This window comes from Talpa occidentalis, unplaced genomic scaffold (genome assembly GCF_014898055.3).
Source record: "Talpa occidentalis isolate TD23 unplaced genomic scaffold, MPIMG_talOcc4v2.1, whole genome shotgun sequence".
Classification (NCBI taxonomy): domain Eukaryota; kingdom Metazoa; phylum Chordata; class Mammalia; order Eulipotyphla; family Talpidae; genus Talpa; species Talpa occidentalis.
In genome coordinates, this window is record NW_026555331.1 from 56338441 (window position 1) to 56356320 (window position 17880).

The window sequence follows — 17880 nt, forward strand, 5'->3', positions numbered from 1 at the left end:
ACAAGATTTCCTCTTTTTAAGTATTTTTCCCGCAGTTAGTTGGAAGCAACAGAGCCTACTGTGGCAAGTTTAAGAAGGAAGTATTTTTATGAAAAGATATCTAATAGATACCAATCTTAGGAGAACATGGCTTATAAGATACACAATCATGAAAGAATTAAAGAATTACAGCAGAATTGGATTAAGGACGACAGCATGACAACTACTACTGTTATTCCTGACAGATGAGAGTCTATCAGCTCCTAATTTTCTGTGTGACTGGCTCCTGAATTGCTGCCCACTTGGTGATTTGCTTGACCAAATCTACCTGGCTATAGTTACAAGGAGGTTCTGTTTCCCACCAAAAATTATAAAAGAATTTCACAAATATGAAACAGGAATTCATATACTAGAAGGTCAAAAATAATGACAAAGCGTTTTACACTCCCTGGCACTATAACCCATATCACAGCCCCTTTCCCATTAATATACTGTGTATCTGATATAACTAAAATGTTAACTCATATAACATAAACCAGTTCACTGAATGTTTTGGTTTCCAACGTGGCAATGAGTTTACACGTGACTATAAGGCAGTGTACTTAAGCAAGGCAGTCTTGCTTATTAAAAAGCAAAATAGCTGAAAAAAGTGTTTGTAGTGATATATTTAACTGCATTCTAATATAAGCTCATCCCACCAAGAATGAGAAAACTAAGGACTTGTGGAATGCAAGTCAAGAACTTTACAACAGTCATAAGCACTGATTAGAAATATAAAGTTCATGTATAATTATGAAAAGGTCATGACATGAAACAAATATATTTGAATGTTACTAATACCTATTATTGGTGATAAGAATGAATAATTGCTCTAAAAGTTAATGGGAATAAGAGGAACAAAGGACTAAATACATCAAAGTGGAAAATGACTGGCATAAACCTGGTCAGAGAAAAGGGATGGCTTTAGGTAGGATTTAAAAATATCCCACTTTTTGGGCCTCCTCAGTGGTGCACAGCTGGGCGAGGGTCCCACATGGCGCGCAGACCTCTCCTGCGGCCCGCTGCTCCCCTCAGCAGTGTACCTCGTCAATCTGCCTGTTCTTATCTCCCCTCTGGCTCTGGTGAATTCACTCACCCTCCCGCGCTTCTGACTGTACCCAGTGCTTGTATGAATAAATAAATAAATCTTTAAAAAAAAATTAAAAAAAATAAATGTAATTTGAAATATAATTTACCAAGAAAAGCACACACATTTAAGGGTCCAACCTGATGAATTTCTATATATATAATAGAAATCACCATCCAAATCAAAACATAAAACATTTCCAGAGGCCCAAAGTAACTAGTCAGTTACTAGCCATATTTCACATACCTAATCATTACTCTAACTTCTGCAACACATATCAGTTTTGCCCACTGTCTGAGATTAATTCATAGTTTGTGAATCACAGTTCTTTTTCATTGCTCTACAGTATTTCATTGTAATACTTTACTTATGTGTCCCTTAGAGACATTTATGTTTTCTCATTCAAAAACTCTCCTTCTGAAGCAGTTTTAATACTATTCTATTAGGGCTGACTTAGGAAATGTAAACTATTCTCTATCATTCAGTTGTAACTAGCTGCATCTTTTCTACTTCAAGCCCTTCCTAAACACAGTTCTCTACTTTGGCCTCATTAGTAGTAATTAAATCTATAGTCTTGATTTAAATATTCTTGCCATTGTTAGATTTTTTTTTACTATTCAGAGATGATAAATTCAACAGAGTACTAAGTAAACCCATTTAGATAAAGAGCTAGAACAAGTAAAACCAAAAGTAAATGAATACTAAAGTAGGGATTTTTTTAACATGTCTTTGATTCTGTGGTGAGAAGGGAATGACTAGCAGACCTAAGAAGGATTTCTAAGGGTGCTAGCAATAATCTATTTCTTGATATAGATACTTGGATTTGGTTGCTTCATGAAAACCTATGAAGACACACTTACATACATTTCTTAGAAGTTTTAAAAACAAATAACAGGGCCTCCCCGGTGGTGCAGCGGTTGAGCGCTGGGTTGTGAAGCTGCCCGCAGCCTCTGCAGCGCCGGTTCGATCCCCAGCTGCTCCCCGGCCACAGGAGGAGGGTCCCACATGGCGCACAGACCTCTCCTGCCGCCCACTGCTCCCCTCAGCAGTGTACTTCAGTCCTTCTGCCTGCTCTGCTCCCCGCTCTGGCTCTGGTGAATTCTCTCACCCTCCCTGCGCTTCTGACTGTACCCAGAGCTTGTATAAATAAATAAATCTTAAAAAAAAAAAAAAAAAAAAAAGACAAATAACAGCCTTTAACCAAGTTACAGAACTTCAGGAGATTTCTCTTGCAGAAATATATAAGTATTAATACATACACATATAAAGATATTTTGTAGAGTGCTTTTTACACTTAGAAAACTAGAATCAGGGCCTCCCCGGTGGCTCAGCGGTTGAGCACTGGGCTGCAAACCTGCCCGCAGCCTCTGCAACACCAGTTCGATCCCCGGCCACTGGGTGAGGGTCCCACATGGCGCGCAGACCTCTCCTGCAGCCCGCTGCTCCCCTCATCAGTGTACTTCGTCAGTCTGCCTGCTCTGCTCTCTGACTCTGGTGAATTCTCTCACCCTTCCACGCTTCTGACTGTACCCAGTGCTTGCATGTATAAATAAATAAATAAACAAACAAACAAATAAATAAAAAGAAAACTAGAATCAACTTTAAATGTTCATCAATAAAGCTAAAGCTATTAAGTTACAGCATGAAATATGCCATCTGTTAAAAATGAGTTACAATCTATGTAATGATTTTTTGGCAATGACTTGACACGGGAAGATGTTATGTTTTTCATTTTTGAAAAATGTAAACAAAAATTGTCAATCTTTTTACAAGTAGAAAGATGTATCTCAAACCATTAAAACCGACCAGAGTAAACTTTCCTGTATGTGGTTTTTTACTACGCAAACAATGGCAAAAAAAAACCCAAAACCATAAAACATGGTTTATTTTTCATTTACTAAACAAACTACAGAAATTAAAGAAACCAAGTATCTATGAGTTCTTGAGATGAGATAATTAAAAAAAGAAAAAGAAACCTAACTTTAGAGATTTCGCTCCCAAACTCCTCTAACATATTCTAACCATACTGAGACCTTTAATCTCTTCTCCCTTGGAATTTTCATCTATCTGATCAGTCTCTTCCCAATTTTCATGTTCTTCAGTCCCACACAACCAAAAATCACTTGAACCATTACTTTATCAGTATTTTCAACTCCTTGTTCCTACTGTCTTATTTATTCTACAAGTCAGGACTTGATGAGTCAATGCAGCAGCCTACATTTACTACAAACAGGTTATAGAAAAATTACTAAACCTCACATTTTGATGTTTATATACACATACTATCTCCAATCTTAACTGGGTCCTTCCTTATTGATACCTAGCATTCTAGAAAATACATACTTTCTTACTCTTCCCCCTCTTTCACTTTCATAGAAGCTATTTCAATCACTCTACATGCTACCAACTCTCTCCAAGCCTTTCTCCATAGCTCAGATGATTACCAAATATTAGAGAAGTTACTGCTACAGGGCAGGGTGAGATGTTACCAGGCACGGTGAGGGGCACCCAGAACCACCACACCTGCCAGCTCTGTATAGGTTCTGCCTTCCACAACATCAAGACAAAACATGCTCAGTGAATAAGACCTTTAATGGAAAGAAACCTTAATACAATTAGTGTGCAATAAAAAGAAGAAAAGAGTAAGACAAAGAATATAGTTTCCAAATCAAGCCTCCAAAGTTAACCATCCCCTCGTGGGTAAATGGCCCAGCCAAATGGGGTTGGCCCAAAGCAGGATCACCGAGGCATGAAAGCCTGCCACAAGTTTAAAGCACCTCCTGGTGGGAACCCAAAGAAAAGGGTCAGAAGGGGCCAGGCAAGTCTAGAAGGAAAAGAGCAAAATCAAGATAAAGGCCACCATTGTTAGCCTCCACATGGGTCTCTCACCCACGTGTGTTAAGTGTCTCCTTCCAAGTCTCCCAAGTCCCTGGTACAAGTTCAAGGCTGAGAAGCAAGTGCAGCTTCTTCACATCTCTCTCTGCTCCATATGCCTCCTCCAGGTATCCTCCTGGCTTTCTTCCTTCCTTCCTCTGCTCTCCTCCCTAGCTTCTCCTCCTCCCTCCTGACTCCAGCCTTCATTGGGTGGGACAGGGAAGTGGGAACCTCCCCTTTTTCTGGGGCCCACCCTGTTACATTACTGACAAGAAATCCTCCAACCTTCTGTCCAGCCACTCTGCATATCATACATTTAACTACATCTGCATCTATTCTGTCCCGCATTCACTCCTGTCCCTCCTCTACAATTAAGTATCAGGATCACAGCCTCTCACAAACAGAGCTCATTTACATCAGCCCCCTCTAGTATTATGTAAGTTCTCTCACCTCCCCCCTATTAACTTCAATCATATGCTGTCTTCTGATTTCTCCCTTGTGTATTTAAACCAAAGAAATTCAAAACTGAACTCCTTAACTTTCCTCCTAAATCTATTGATTCTGTGTTCCCTACCTCAGAAAATTATATCCATATTGTCAGTTTTTCCTTCTTAAGCTTTCATTTTCCACAAATTCTATTTCTCCTCCTAAAGATCTTAGATTCCATTTTCGTCACCCTCACTATCGTAAGCCTGCACTATTGCAAAAATCTGTTAACTAGACAATGGCCACCTTCCTCCACACAATTTTGCTCTCCCCTTTCTATTCATTCTCAGTATCAAAATAGATTCTATACAATCTGATCTGTTCTTGCCTAACCTCCACATCTTTCACTCTCTACTATTTGATCCAGTCATATAGATAATTCTAAAAATTCAACACATTCTTTGGACTTCTGTCCACTTCCCTACTGTACCCCTATACTATGCCAACTCTAAACTAAACCTCTTTCATTTTAGCTATCACCTCCTACAAGAGGTGTTTCCTGATCAACCAGCATTAGGGGCCTCCTGTATATATTCCCCAACATAAGACATTAAAACAATGTCCTAAACTGGTTACCACCTCAACTGCACTTTAATCACCTAAAAGCAAAAACTCTCTTATTCATCACAGTGATCTCGGCACTAAGCAGTGTATGGAGTATAATGGTTATTCTACGTTTGAGTAGTTTAAAAGATAAGCACCCCTGTGTTCATGTAACTATTTACAATAGCCAACATGTGAAACTCCAGTTGAGTAGACTGATTGGATTAAGGATGCATAGCTTAAGAAGATGTGGTATACATACATAATGGTACACTACTCAGGTACAAAAATAACAGAATATGGACATACCTTGAAGGTATTCTGATAAGTGAAGTAAGTCAAAAGGAGAAGACATACCATATGATTTCACTCATTTGTGAACTATAAAGAAAAGAAAAGCAATCAAACAAACAACAAAAACCAAAATCCACTTGGACAACAAAATACTGTTATGAGAGGCAAAGGAGGGGGATGAAACTACTTGATGATGGATAGTGTGTGGACATTGATGGTGAGTGTGATGTGATAGCTGCTGAAGTGAGAAATTGTATATATGAAACCTACACAAGTGTAGCAAACTAACATTACCTCAGTAAAAAGAATTCTTGTATGTATGGAGGTGGATGTTAACTAGATATAAAAAAATCAAATCCATAGTTTAAAAAAATGTTTTGTAGTATTAAAGCCACCTAAGTCCCAAGCCATACCTGTTCTGCACTATGTCAATTGTAAAAAGAAGTCTAAGAGAAATTTTTGCTTCCATTTATAAGTAAACAGGGTGATTTCAGACAAATCCTCGCCACTGATGACAAGTAAACTTAGATGAATGAAATATAAAAATCATCTATTTGTAAGCATCAGAGAGCTATCAAGACAGAGAAATATAATCAGGCCAAGAGTTGGTTCTTTGCAAAAACTAATAAAAAGGATTGATGTTTAATGAGATTTTTCCAGGAGAGAGCAGTGAAATAGGGGGCTATCACTACAGATCCCACTGGCATTAAGAAAATCACAAAAGTCAAAATGAAGATTTAGTGTAAGAAGTTAAAGCAAGTTATCTTTGGATGGAGGTGGGTAAGAGTTGGAAGGGAGACAAAGCAGCATTTTGAAGTCAGGGACAACTTTCTACTTTTAAACCTGGATAGTCATTCCATGTTTGCTTTGTTATATATTATTGAACTTTATATTCACGTTTGTGCCTTTTTCTGTGTTAAACTTTGCATGGGGTTATATTTCAAAATAAAAAAGATGGCTAAGAATCAGGCTGCACTCTTTTCTATATAATATATATATATATATTTTCTTATTGTATGTAATAATGTTCAGTAATATCATGGTAATAGTATAGACATAGCTTAGTCTAGTCTACTCTAACATAGGCTGTAGAAAATAACAAAATACTACTTGAGTGGAGGAGTGGTTGGCAGGGCAGCTGAAGAGAAAATGAGGACTGAAATGAGAAAGATAAACTTTGAGAAGATACTTTCCTTTCCCTCCAGAAGTACTGTGAAAATATCTAATAGTATATATACAATTAGACCAATGGAGGTCTATATCAATCAAAAAAAAAAAAATACAAAACAAAACTGCTTTCAAATAATACGGTATGCTTTGAGAGTTATAAGAGTTATAAGAATGAGTTATAAGGGTCTCTCCGGTGGCGCAGCAGTTGAGCGCTGGGTTGGGAAGCTGCCAGCGGCCTCTGCAGCGCCAGTTCAATCCCCGGCTGCTCCCCGGCCACCGGAGGAGGGTCCCACATGGCGCGCAGACCTCTCCTGCCGCCTGCTGCTCCCCTCAGCAGTGTGCTTCGGTCCTTCTGCCTGCTCTGCTCCCCGCTCTGGCTCTGGTGAATTCGCTCACCCTCCCGCGCTTCTGACTGTTCCCAGTGTTTGTATAAATAAATAAATAAATCTTTAAAAAAAAAAAAAAAAAAAAAAAAGAATGAGTTATAAGAAGAGTTATAAGAATGGAAAAGTTACACTAGTTGCACAAAAACCCTGTTAGAAGGAATAAAGAGTAGTCATTAAATTTAAAATGCTTTAAAAAATTTAAATTTTAAAAAAACTTTAAGAGTATACAACAGTACAGTGGGACTTCCATTATAAGGTATTTCAGAACTATTATAGGAAATAGTCAATTATTTTTTACATTATGAAAGAGGCGTATGGTTATTTTATACCAGGGTAAGCAGGAAGCAGGGGTCTAAGATTAGTAGAAAATTCTTTATTCAATTGGCTAAGTTATTAGGACAAGGCTTCCTGTTCTCAGAATACTGAGAGACTAGGTAAATGATATCAGCACAGCCAAAATGACAGTCTACAGTCTACATTCAGGTGCCAAACAATGATGTAACATGATGTAAAAAACAAAAGACATTCTTTTTAAAGTCATTATCCTTTTTTTGAGAGTATGTCTTTCTTACTTTTTCTGGTATAAAAATATCTTTTAAGATATGGGGGCAGGGGCTGGCGCAAGGGGTTGAGCATCGCACTGTGAGACAATCCACAGCCTCTGCAGCACGAGTTCGATTCCCGGCTGGCCAGAGAGAAACCCACATGGCTAGGTGGACCTCTCCTGTCTCACCTGCTGCTCCCCTCAGCAGTGTATTTCAGTCGGTCTGCCTGTTCTGTTCCCCGCTCTGTCTCAGGTGGGCCCTCTCACCCCCTACATCTCTGGCCTGTGCCCCAGCTCTTGTATGCATAGATGAATAAAATCTTAAAAAAAAAAAAAATATGGGGACAGTAGTAAATGGATGTTATTTAACTTTTGATTAAATGCCATTACTTGTTACAATATGAAGTTATCAACCCTATGTCAATGCCCTAATCTACCGTCTGGAAATTAAAGTTAAAACTGAAGTCTAGTAACCAGCACTATTCTTACTGTCAGTGTGGTTGAGAATTTAAGCAGAATATTTTACAATACCATAAAACAATGGTAGTTTTTGACCTATGGGCACAATTTCCTGGCAATATTTCAGAATTAATACTCTGTATCGTTCATGCAAAAATAAAGTATACTGCAATAGTCCCAGTGCCGAGCACAAAACAGGACATATATCACTTTTTTCAGTCCACAAATGAATAAATCTTAAGACCCATATCATATCCCTCATCAAAAAAAATTGTTTACGGAAAAAGTCTAAGAACACAAACTAAAACTTGATGAGAATTTCAAAGTAATGGGTTTGAGATATGAAACTAAACTTATGAAGATCATTTCTAAAACAGTTTTAGAGGTCAACTTTCTGTATGTTATTATGGTTCCATTTGCACCAAAGACCTGCCAGTTTCATGTGAGTATGTCTGAAATATTGCCCACACTGAATGACATTTTCTTCTTAAAGTATCATTTAATGCAAGCAGTCTTATGCAAATGAATTAAGTATTCAGGCATCAATTTTATTTTATTTTTTTAAAGATTTATTTATTTTTATTTATTTATTTATTTATTTATACAAGCACTGGGTACAGTCAGAAGCGTGGGAGGATGAGAGAATTCACCAGAGCCAGAGCAGGAGCAGAGCAGGCAGAAGGACCGAAGCACACTGCTGAGGGGAGCAGCCAGCGGCAGGAGAGGTCTGCCGCCATGTGGGACCCTCCTCCGGTGGCCGGGGAGCAGCCGGGGATCGAACTGGCGCTGCAGAGGCTGCGGGCAGCTTCTCAACCCAGCGCTCAACCGCTGCACCACCCACAGGCATCAATTTTGAAGTCTTTCCTTCCTACACTTCAATAGCAATAAACACACTATTTGCAGTCAATAAGATTTAAGTATTGTCCGTAGGTCCAGCAAAGTGATAAAAATAAAAACTATTGTAAAGGTGATTTTGGTCAATCTCTAACAATTGCTCGCTCCTGTATGTTAAGTCTATAAAAAATTGACTTAATAACAAAATTGGTACACTTCTGTAAATAAGTGTAAATAAGTCTTTTATTTTTTTTACCCACTCAGATGTTTCTTTCTAATGAATGGACCATTACATTTCCAAAGTTCTGAAATGGTCAACACATCACAGAAAGACATTTCTTTAGGCGCCTGCTTGAAACCAACAGCTTCAGCAAACTGTTGGCCTTGATTCAGGGCCAAGAAGTTTGGTCTTTAGGGCCTCCCCGGTGGCACAGCGGTTGAGCATTGGGTTGCAAAGCTGCCCGCAGCCTCTGCGGCACCGGTTCGATCCCCAGCTGCTCCCCGGCCACCGGAGGAGGGTCCCACATGGCGCGCAGACCTCTCCTGCCGCCCGCTGCTCCCCTCAGCAGTGTACTTGGGTCCTTCTGCCTGCTCTGCTCCCCACTCTGGCTCTGGTGAATTCTCTCACCCTCCCACGCTTCTGACTGTACCCAGTGCTTGTATAAATAAATAAATCTTTAAAAAAAAAAAAGTTTAGTCTTTAGAAGCTAGTAAGGGAGGGGGCCTCCCTGGTGGCCAAGAGGTTAAGATGCAACCTATGAAGCTCACCACAGCCACTACAGCACAAGTTCAATCCCCTGCCAGGGAGGTGACCCACTTGGCCCAGCAGACCTCTCCTGACCTGCCCACTGCTCCCCTCAGCAGTGTATTTCAGTCAATCTGCCTGTTCTGTTCCCCGATCTGTCTCTGGTGAATCCTCTCACCAGACAAAACTCCAGCCTGTACCCAAGTTCTTGTATGTATAAATAATTCAATCTTAAAAGATAATAAGGAAGGCCTCCCGGGTGGCACAAGAGTAAACTATTAAAAAGAGAAATTAAGAAAAACAATCCCACCTACAATTGCATCAAAAAGAATAAAATGGGGCTTCCCTAGTGGCACAAGGGGTTTGCAGCACAAGTTCAATCCCCGGGCAGGGAGCTACTCACATGGCACAGCAGACCTCTCCTGACTCGACTGCTGCTCCTCTCAGCAGTGTATTTCAGTGTATTTCAGTGTATTTCAGTGTATTTCAGTGTATTTCAGATTGACTGAAATAATCTGCTTGTTCTGTTCCCCACTCTGTCTCTGGTGAATCCTCTCACCCCCCACAACTCTGGCCTGTACCCCAGTTCTTGTATGCATAAATAAATAAATCTTTTAAAAAAAAAAGAATAAAATGCCTAGGAATAATGAGGCCCAGGATGTGAAAATATCAGTACACTGTAAACTCTAAGACACTGAAGACAGAAATTGAAGACACAAAGAAATAGAAAAATAGTTCCTATTCATGAGTTGGAAGAATTTAATGCTATTAAAATGTGCATACTACCCAAAGCAACCTACAGATCCAAAGCACTCCCTATCAAAATTCCAAAGGCATTTTTACATGTCAAATAAAGACATGTAGGACAATTACTATCAGAGCTAAAGAAAGATATTGACAACAACACATTAGGGGACTTTATACTTCACTTAAAACTATGGACAAATCAACAAGAAAGACAAAGCGTGAGGAAGTAACAGCTTTAACTAAGCGGTTAGATCACCAGGCTTAACAGTTATCTACAGAACACACCACCCAAAAACTACTCCATCTATCAAGTGCACACTGAAAAATTTTAAGACTAGACAATATATATTAGGACACAAGTCAATTATCAATAAAACTAGAAAAACTGAAATGATACCTAATAATCTTTCTGACATAATGCCATAAAGCTAGAAATGTACTATAAAAAAAAAAAAAACAGGAAAAACTATAAATACATGGAAACTAAACAACATGATGCTTAATAACTACTGATAAAAGAAGACATTAAAATAAAAATCTAGGGCCTCCCTGGTGGCTTAGGGGTTGAGTCAGTCTCAGTGCTATCACCTCTATGGCCTGAGTTTGATCCCTGCTGGCCAGGGAGCTAACCCACATATGGTGCAGCAGACCTCTTGTCTCACCCACTGCTCCCCTTAGCAGTGGATTTCAGGAAATCCACCTGTTCTGCTCCCTACTGTGTCTCTGGTGAATCTTCTCACATCCCCCACATCCCAGTTCTCCTATGCAAAAATTAAAAAAAAAAAATCTAAAATAAAGCAGAAATCTAAAATATCTCAAGACTATAGAAAACAAACATACAAACTATCAGAATTTAAGGGATGCATCAAAAGTGGTCGAGAAGAAAGAAAATTGCATCACAGGCTAACATTAAGAAGAAAAATCAGGGCTTCCCCTGGTGGCACAGGTGGTTGAATGCCGTGCTGTGAGGCTGCCCGCAGCCTCTGCAGCACCGGTTAGGTCCCAGCCGGCCGGCAAGGGCCCCACATGGCGCAGCAGATCTCTCCTATCTCGCCTGCTGCTCCCCTCAGCAGTGTATTTCATTGGTCTGCCTGTTCTGTTCCCCATTCTGTCTCTGGTGGATCCTCTCGCCCTCCCGAGCTTCTGGCCTGTGCCCCGGTTCTTAATAAATAATCTTTAAAAAAAAAAAAAAAAAGAAGAAGAAGAAGAAAAATCCGAAATAAACAGTCTAAAATTACACCTATAGCAACTTGAAAAAGAGGAACAAACAAAAACCAAAGTTAGTAGAAGAAAGAAGATAGAGAGCAAAAGAACTATATAAAAGATCGCTAAAACTTAAGAGTCAGGCCTCCCAAAAGATAACCAAAACAGATAAACCTCAAGCTACAGTGACTAACAGGAAAAGGATGAAAAATAAGCCATCCACAATTAGGAAATGAACAGGATTTGCAGCCACAACGAAGAGCAAAGGTCAATATCCAATGCAAGCAACTTAAGACCTGCAACCTCCTGAAATCCAGTATACAGGTAAACACTGCATCTCCCACATCACCTACACTGATGCTCCACTTACCAGGTCAGGGATCTACTGTCCAAAATTTGTGTACTCAGTGGCTGCTACAGTCCCCACCATGTCAGGTGCACTTTCTAAGGCCTCCTTATATCTTCCCCAGTCTTTGGCTGTTGAACCATGGTTCCACAATACCCATGGTTTATTATCCAGTTGGCCCCATACATCCACCTGGTTCAGCAGTGCTGGTCGAAGAAAGTTAAGATGGTGGTGCCAGATTTGGAGCTGGGGATACTACTGCTGGTGACACTCCTCCTCCAACCCCTGGATGCCCTCCCAATGTTGCTCAGCAGCTTACACGCTTTTAAAGAGTCAATATCCATGTAACTCAGAGAAACAAATTTCTTCATGGGTGGCTCAGATGGTGGCTACATCATCTGTTAAGAACTAAGGCCACCTCTGTGACAGAAAGGACATTACATACCTTCCGCACATCTCACAATGTAACTGCTTTAGTTATATTAACCTGAAGTTGCAGTTTACGAACATATTGCTGTGGTGTCCTGGTGCCCAAACTTTCAGGCACTTTTCAAACTTAATAAGGAATCATGTAATAATGGCAGCAGTACCTCCCTAAAGCACTCTGAGGTAAGGGAGGTATCCATTCATAAAGTGAATGTGGATGAAGCAGCCCTAAGATATTCCTTTAATTCCTCTGGAGTAATACTATTCACCATACTGGTATCTGCTCTTAAAAATAAAACATCAAATTAGGATTGGAGGGAACTTGGATCTTCCTATGAACTGAAGTTGACAAATTACGCTGCTCTTTGATTTGATTTGTTTTAATTGTTATAAATGAAATGCATTAGTTGTCTGTCTTTTCCATTTCATCCTTTGCTCTACATCCCACCCTCAACCCTAGCCTTCCATTTCCCGCCTCTCCCTCATCCCCTTCTGCCAAAAATCTCCATTAAATCAATGGTACAGGACAGCCAATCAATCAAATTTCCTTCTCCCTTTGCACTTCTCCCCCACTTATCTTTAACTAGTGTTTCACAAGGATCCTCTGAAACCTCTATGATTAAAAAATTATTTTTCTTTCCAACTGCTTATAAAGGTAATTTTCTTTCTGTGCAGATAGTGCTCTAGCAAGCATAGTGAATGTTCCTAAATGCTCATCGGACTTTCTGTAAGAAGTGTGGCAAGCATCAATCCCACAAAATGACAGATTCCCACTATGCCCAGGGAAACTGGTGTTATCACTGGAAGCAGAGTAGCTGTAGTGGGCAGACTCAGCCAATTTTCTGGAAAACAACTAAAACTACAAAGATTGTACTGAGGCCTGAATATGATGAGGCCAACTGTAGAGCCAAGAGAATGCCAGCTATTAAAGAGAATGCAAGCATTTTGAACCTGGAGAAGAGAAAGGGCCAAGAAATACAGTTCTAAATGCCGTCTTTTGTTTCTAATGAAGACAATAAAATCCCAAGGGTATGTTCACCTCATTGGTTGCACCTGGTCTTAAGGGAGGGAAATTAACTAGTGCTATCAATTAAAAAAAAAAAGTAAAACACTCTCAGTTCACAGTCCATACATAAATAGGCCTAAGGCTACTGCATGGGCATCAGGCCATAGTTTGCCAACACCTTGTCTAGGACACACTAAAGCATCATGTGGGTTTATCATTAAATGGTGAGATTAGTGTCATTCTGTTGTTTATAGAAAATGTGTCATTTGTATCAAGCACACCTAATAAAAATACGAGCAGTTAAATATCCCAGCAGTAAAGACTGCAAAGAACAGTGATACAGTAATAACATTCATCACCAAAACTACCCCAGAAAACAAACCTGTAGAAACTAAAGTTTACCAGCACTTCAGAATGTACTGCAGCACCAGACCACTCTTTCTTTTTTATTTTCCTTATTCTTTTTCTCATATTCATAAATTTAGCAGTTATCCACATCTATTTACTTTATATTCACCAGATCATCTCATTCATCTTTTCATGTGAGGTGAAGTCACCTGTGACACTGCCAGTTCACTAGATCCCTATGAAATGGCTTGGATCATTATCACTTCTTTGTTGAAGTTTTTTCCCCAAGTGTGTCTGACCTTATTTCTAGACTTTTGAATCACTCCCCTACATCAGGAATCATAAACTCCATTTAACAGATCTCCTCTATTGTCCTCTGAATAAGCCCTGTTGTCTCTTACTTAATATTGTCTCTTACTACTTAATATTATTTGAATGAAAATTATGTCTTTAGATGCAGTGTCAGTGTGTGAAATGAGTGATACAGATGAAAGTCTTCAGTATAAGTCACCGGTATATGCTAAATGCTAAAGGAGTGGAAGAGACCCTTGATTAATATATTTCTTCCCTTTTCAACCACATATTCCCAAAGAAATCTTTAAAACTGGTATCTATTGAACTACATTTATATAATTTGATCATAATTTTAAATTCAACTGTATTAAATTCTTTATTGTTTCAGAGAAACAAAAATCTCTCACTTCGGGAAATTTCTAGGATTTTATTTTTTCCATTATAGATTGGTGGCTCAATAAATTTTTCACAGCAAGTAACATGTACTCCACAATTCTCTGGGCGTTCAATAATGGTTTAACAACAAATGTCTTCGAAGTGACAAGCATTAATTAGCATACTAAATCCCAGGTCCCAACCCCCTCACATTATTGTGACCTTAGGCAAACTACCTCTCAGTCTTTTTTTCTCATCTGCAAAATGGACTACCTAATTCGCAGAATGTTGTAAAAACTAAATGAAGGGTGAAAACAATTTCAGTGTTTTATACAGAAATTATCAGTACTATTACTACTTCTCAAAAGCAGTAACGCTATTGCCAAGACTAGAATATTGTGTACCTGTTTGCAATGATGTTTAAAGCCTCAACACAGGATAGTGAAACTGCAAAGGAGGTGAATTGCGTACTTTCTTGCAGGCAAACTCAATTAGCACCGTCTATACATTAAAATGTTAGTAATTTTACTCAACCCTTCTAGGGAGAAATGACTGGCAAAGTGTGACCATTCATCACCACAACGTCAAAGAAATATATAAGAGATTAAATGTATTTCTGGGATTTCTCAATACTTCAAAATAACGGGGAAGGGGGCAACAAGGCTGGCCATGCGCTGCAAATTGTTGAAAACGGGTGATGGATACACGCAATTCCTTATACTACCCTTCCGACCTCTGTGTAGCTCCAAGATTCCCTTCCCTTTTTTTTTTTTTTTCCCCAAGTCCAAAGGTCTATCTTTTCCCTAAAGCTTTATGTAAACGCTGGTCCTGGTCAGGAAGACACACTGGAAAGTACTGGGAAGTGAAGAAAGGCCAGCACCCGCCAGGTGAAGCTGGTTCAACCTCTCAGGTGACCAGTAAACATGCTCCTCCCCTCCCCTCCCCCCAGAAACCCCGAGGCCCGGCCCCGAGGTGCACCGGCGGGTTCCGCCCACCTCGTCCCGGGAAAAGGGGCGACACCCAAGGGAACGGCCGCGGAGGGCTGACTTCCCAGGACCGCCGCCTGGCGGCCCGCGCGCTAACTGCGGGCTCCGCGCAATGGACCGACCCGGAGCGGGGCAGGTTTGGGGCAGTCGGGTGGGTGGGGGAGCCCCGGGCCTCGGCGCGCGCGTCCGCCGACTTCCTCACGCCCCGCCGGACCCAGCCGCCCCGGGGCCCTCAGCCGCCCGGCGACGCGAGGACGCCTTCGCCTCCTCCCTCCGGCCGAGACGCAAACACCCAACCGGCCACGAGCCTGCCCGCCTCCCCGCAGCCCGAGCCGGGCTCCTTCTGCTCCGGCCCCACGACTGTTAGGGCTCTCCCGCCGCCGTGACCCCGGCGTCGCCTCCCCGACCCCACGCCCGCCGCTTCCCCAAGCCCCCAGCGCCACTTACCTCGGCCGCCGGGCAGCAGGCGCTTTCTTCACGCACTCTGCGCTTCCAGCTTGGCTCTCCCGGCGCGTAGCTGCCAATCACCCAATCTCCGCCACGAGCCCAGTCAGACGGGCCAATCAGCTGCTTCCTCAGGCTGGGAGGCGGGCACTGACACGCCCAAGCGGAAAGCTACGCGATGATCTCGCGGGTCGGGAGCCGCATTTTTGCTACTAATGCGCGCATGCGCGAGCTCGGCTAGTACTGTCCATGAGGTTTCGCGTGGACCTCGCTTTGTGTGGGGACTACGCTGCCCTAGGAAGTACTCTTCTCGCCACCTCGTGCGCTCTCGCTCGCTCCTTCCCTCTCCCTTTCTCTTTCTCTCTCCGTTCCCCCAGCCCCCCCACGTTAGCTCTGTGTGTGTGTGTGTGTGTGTGTGTGTGTGTGTGTGTGTGTGTGTGTGTGTGTGAGAGAGAGAGAGAGACTTGAAAGAAGCTGTTGAGTCTTAAGCGCTTGTTAAATATGCAAGTCCTTTTATCTCCTGTTGTTCACAGGGCAGATCTGCCTCAGCAGACCTCATATCCGGGGTGTGTTTGTGTTTGGGTAGAGTGAGGGTTCGGGATTATACAGAGTGCCTGACCAATGAAGATTTTACATACTCCCAGTATCTCTAGTCTGATTCATTTGGACACGTGCTTTGAAATACTGAATATTCTAGGACACTCTCGATTTCCAACAATTATACTATGGAAATGTAATCATTAGATTTATAATTAACATATTCAGCATGGTGACAAATGTAGGCCTTATAAAATATATGTAGGGTAAGAAGCCTACCTGTCAGTATTTCTGTATGACTTTTCAAGAGGCCTTTACTGATTGGCTGTCTCTTATACTCCCACATTGCTTTTAGTTATTGATCCCAAAGGTCACTGGGCACCTGAGCTCTGATGTACTTACTTGGTGCCCAAGTCCTGCTGGTGACCACTTGTCTCCTCCAGCAAAAGCTTTATTTCATTTACTGAACAAGAGATTGTTGAGAACCCTTCATGACAGTACAGGATATTTTAAAGCCTTGTGCCACACCCTCAGCCAGTCTATCAGGGAGACAAAAACACAAATTTAATGTATACAAATAAACATTACAGTTGTGTTGAGGAAGCCTAGAAGCCTTGCCTACACTAAAGTTGAGCTCAGGAAACATCTCTGGGAGGAGTGAGTGCTTTGCCTGAGCTCGATGAAAGAGCTGTTTCTGAGCTAAAGGGGTGGGGGCAAAGGATGGTGGCATTTCTGGCAAAGTTCACTTGTTTCTTGTGAAATTTGTCCAGAATAAATTTACTGAAAAGCTAATGAGACTTAGCCAACCCTCATGACTTGAACTAGCTCTTTCCAAGAGCCAAAGAAGGACCCCAGCACTGAGTTCATACGGCAGTGTTGTTTTCTACTCCTTAAAAGGAAGATGTCTTAAGGCATCCCTCAAACAGCATGCTTAAACTGCCTTTTTCCCTTTCCAACTTTCCTGCTTTTATATCACTCTTCCTGTTAAGGTGCCCTGGTATGACGCTGCACATTTTTGGGATCTGGATGAGGGAAAGTAATTGAGTTGATATACTTGGATCACTTCTGTGATGTTATTGCTGACTTCCCAGGTATCAAACTGGCTTCCAGGAATATTCCTAGCATTCCACAGAGGGCCTATGAACATGTCCTCATTGCTCCTGGTGCTAGATGTGGCTGGAGTTTAAATGTATTGAGTACAAAGCTAATGTAAAGGAGAATCTTCCCTTTAATTTTTTTAATTATAAACAGGGTGCTTTACTTTTTAAGTAAATTTTATTTTAGAATAGTTTTATAGTTTTAAAGAAAAATTGCAAAGATAGTATAAAAAGTTATATCTGTACTTGACCCAGTTTCCCCTAATGCAGACATTTTCCATTACCATGAAACATTTATAAAACTAAGGCACCAACATTACTATTTACCAAACTTCAGACTTTATGCAGGTTTTACTGTCTTTTTTCTGTTTCAGATCCATCCAAAATGCCACATTGTATTTAGTCATGTCTCTTTGGACTCCTCTGGTATATGACAGCTTTGAGGAGACTTGTCAACTATCTTATAAAATGGCACTTGATTTGAATTTGTCTGATGTTTTTCTTATGATTAGATTGGGGTTATAAGGTTTGGAGGAAAATAGCACACAGTGAGATGCCTTTGTCATCACATCATATCAGGAGTACGTGGGTTATTAGCATGAATTATTGCTGCTGATGTTAACCTTGATCA

The 17880-nt window shown here is 40.9% G+C and overlaps 1 protein-coding gene, 1 non-coding gene and 1 pseudogene across 3 annotated transcripts in view; 1 reads left to right on the forward strand and 2 right to left on the reverse strand.

Moving 5' to 3' along the window:
* MTFR1 (mitochondrial fission regulator 1) overlaps window positions 1–15713 on the reverse strand; it is a 54013-nt gene extending 38300 nt beyond the window's left edge. Inside the window, exon 1 of one of the 2 annotated variants that reach the window (XM_037505999.2) lies at window positions 15619–15713. The gene's annotated coding sequence lies outside the window, so the exon portion shown is untranslated. Of the gene's footprint in view, window positions 1–5317; window positions 5387–15618 lie in introns of those variants that run through there. The other variant, XM_054692222.1, reaches the window with a different exon arrangement.
* Window positions 7173–12141, forward strand: LOC119249752 (DAZ-associated protein 2-like; annotated as a pseudogene).
* Window positions 8958–9094, reverse strand: LOC119251885 (small nucleolar RNA SNORA2/SNORA34 family). The gene has a single exon (XR_005126633.1). It is a non-coding gene; the product is annotated as a small nucleolar RNA SNORA2/SNORA34 family (small nucleolar RNA).
* Window positions 15714–17880: the final 2167 nt, after the last annotated feature.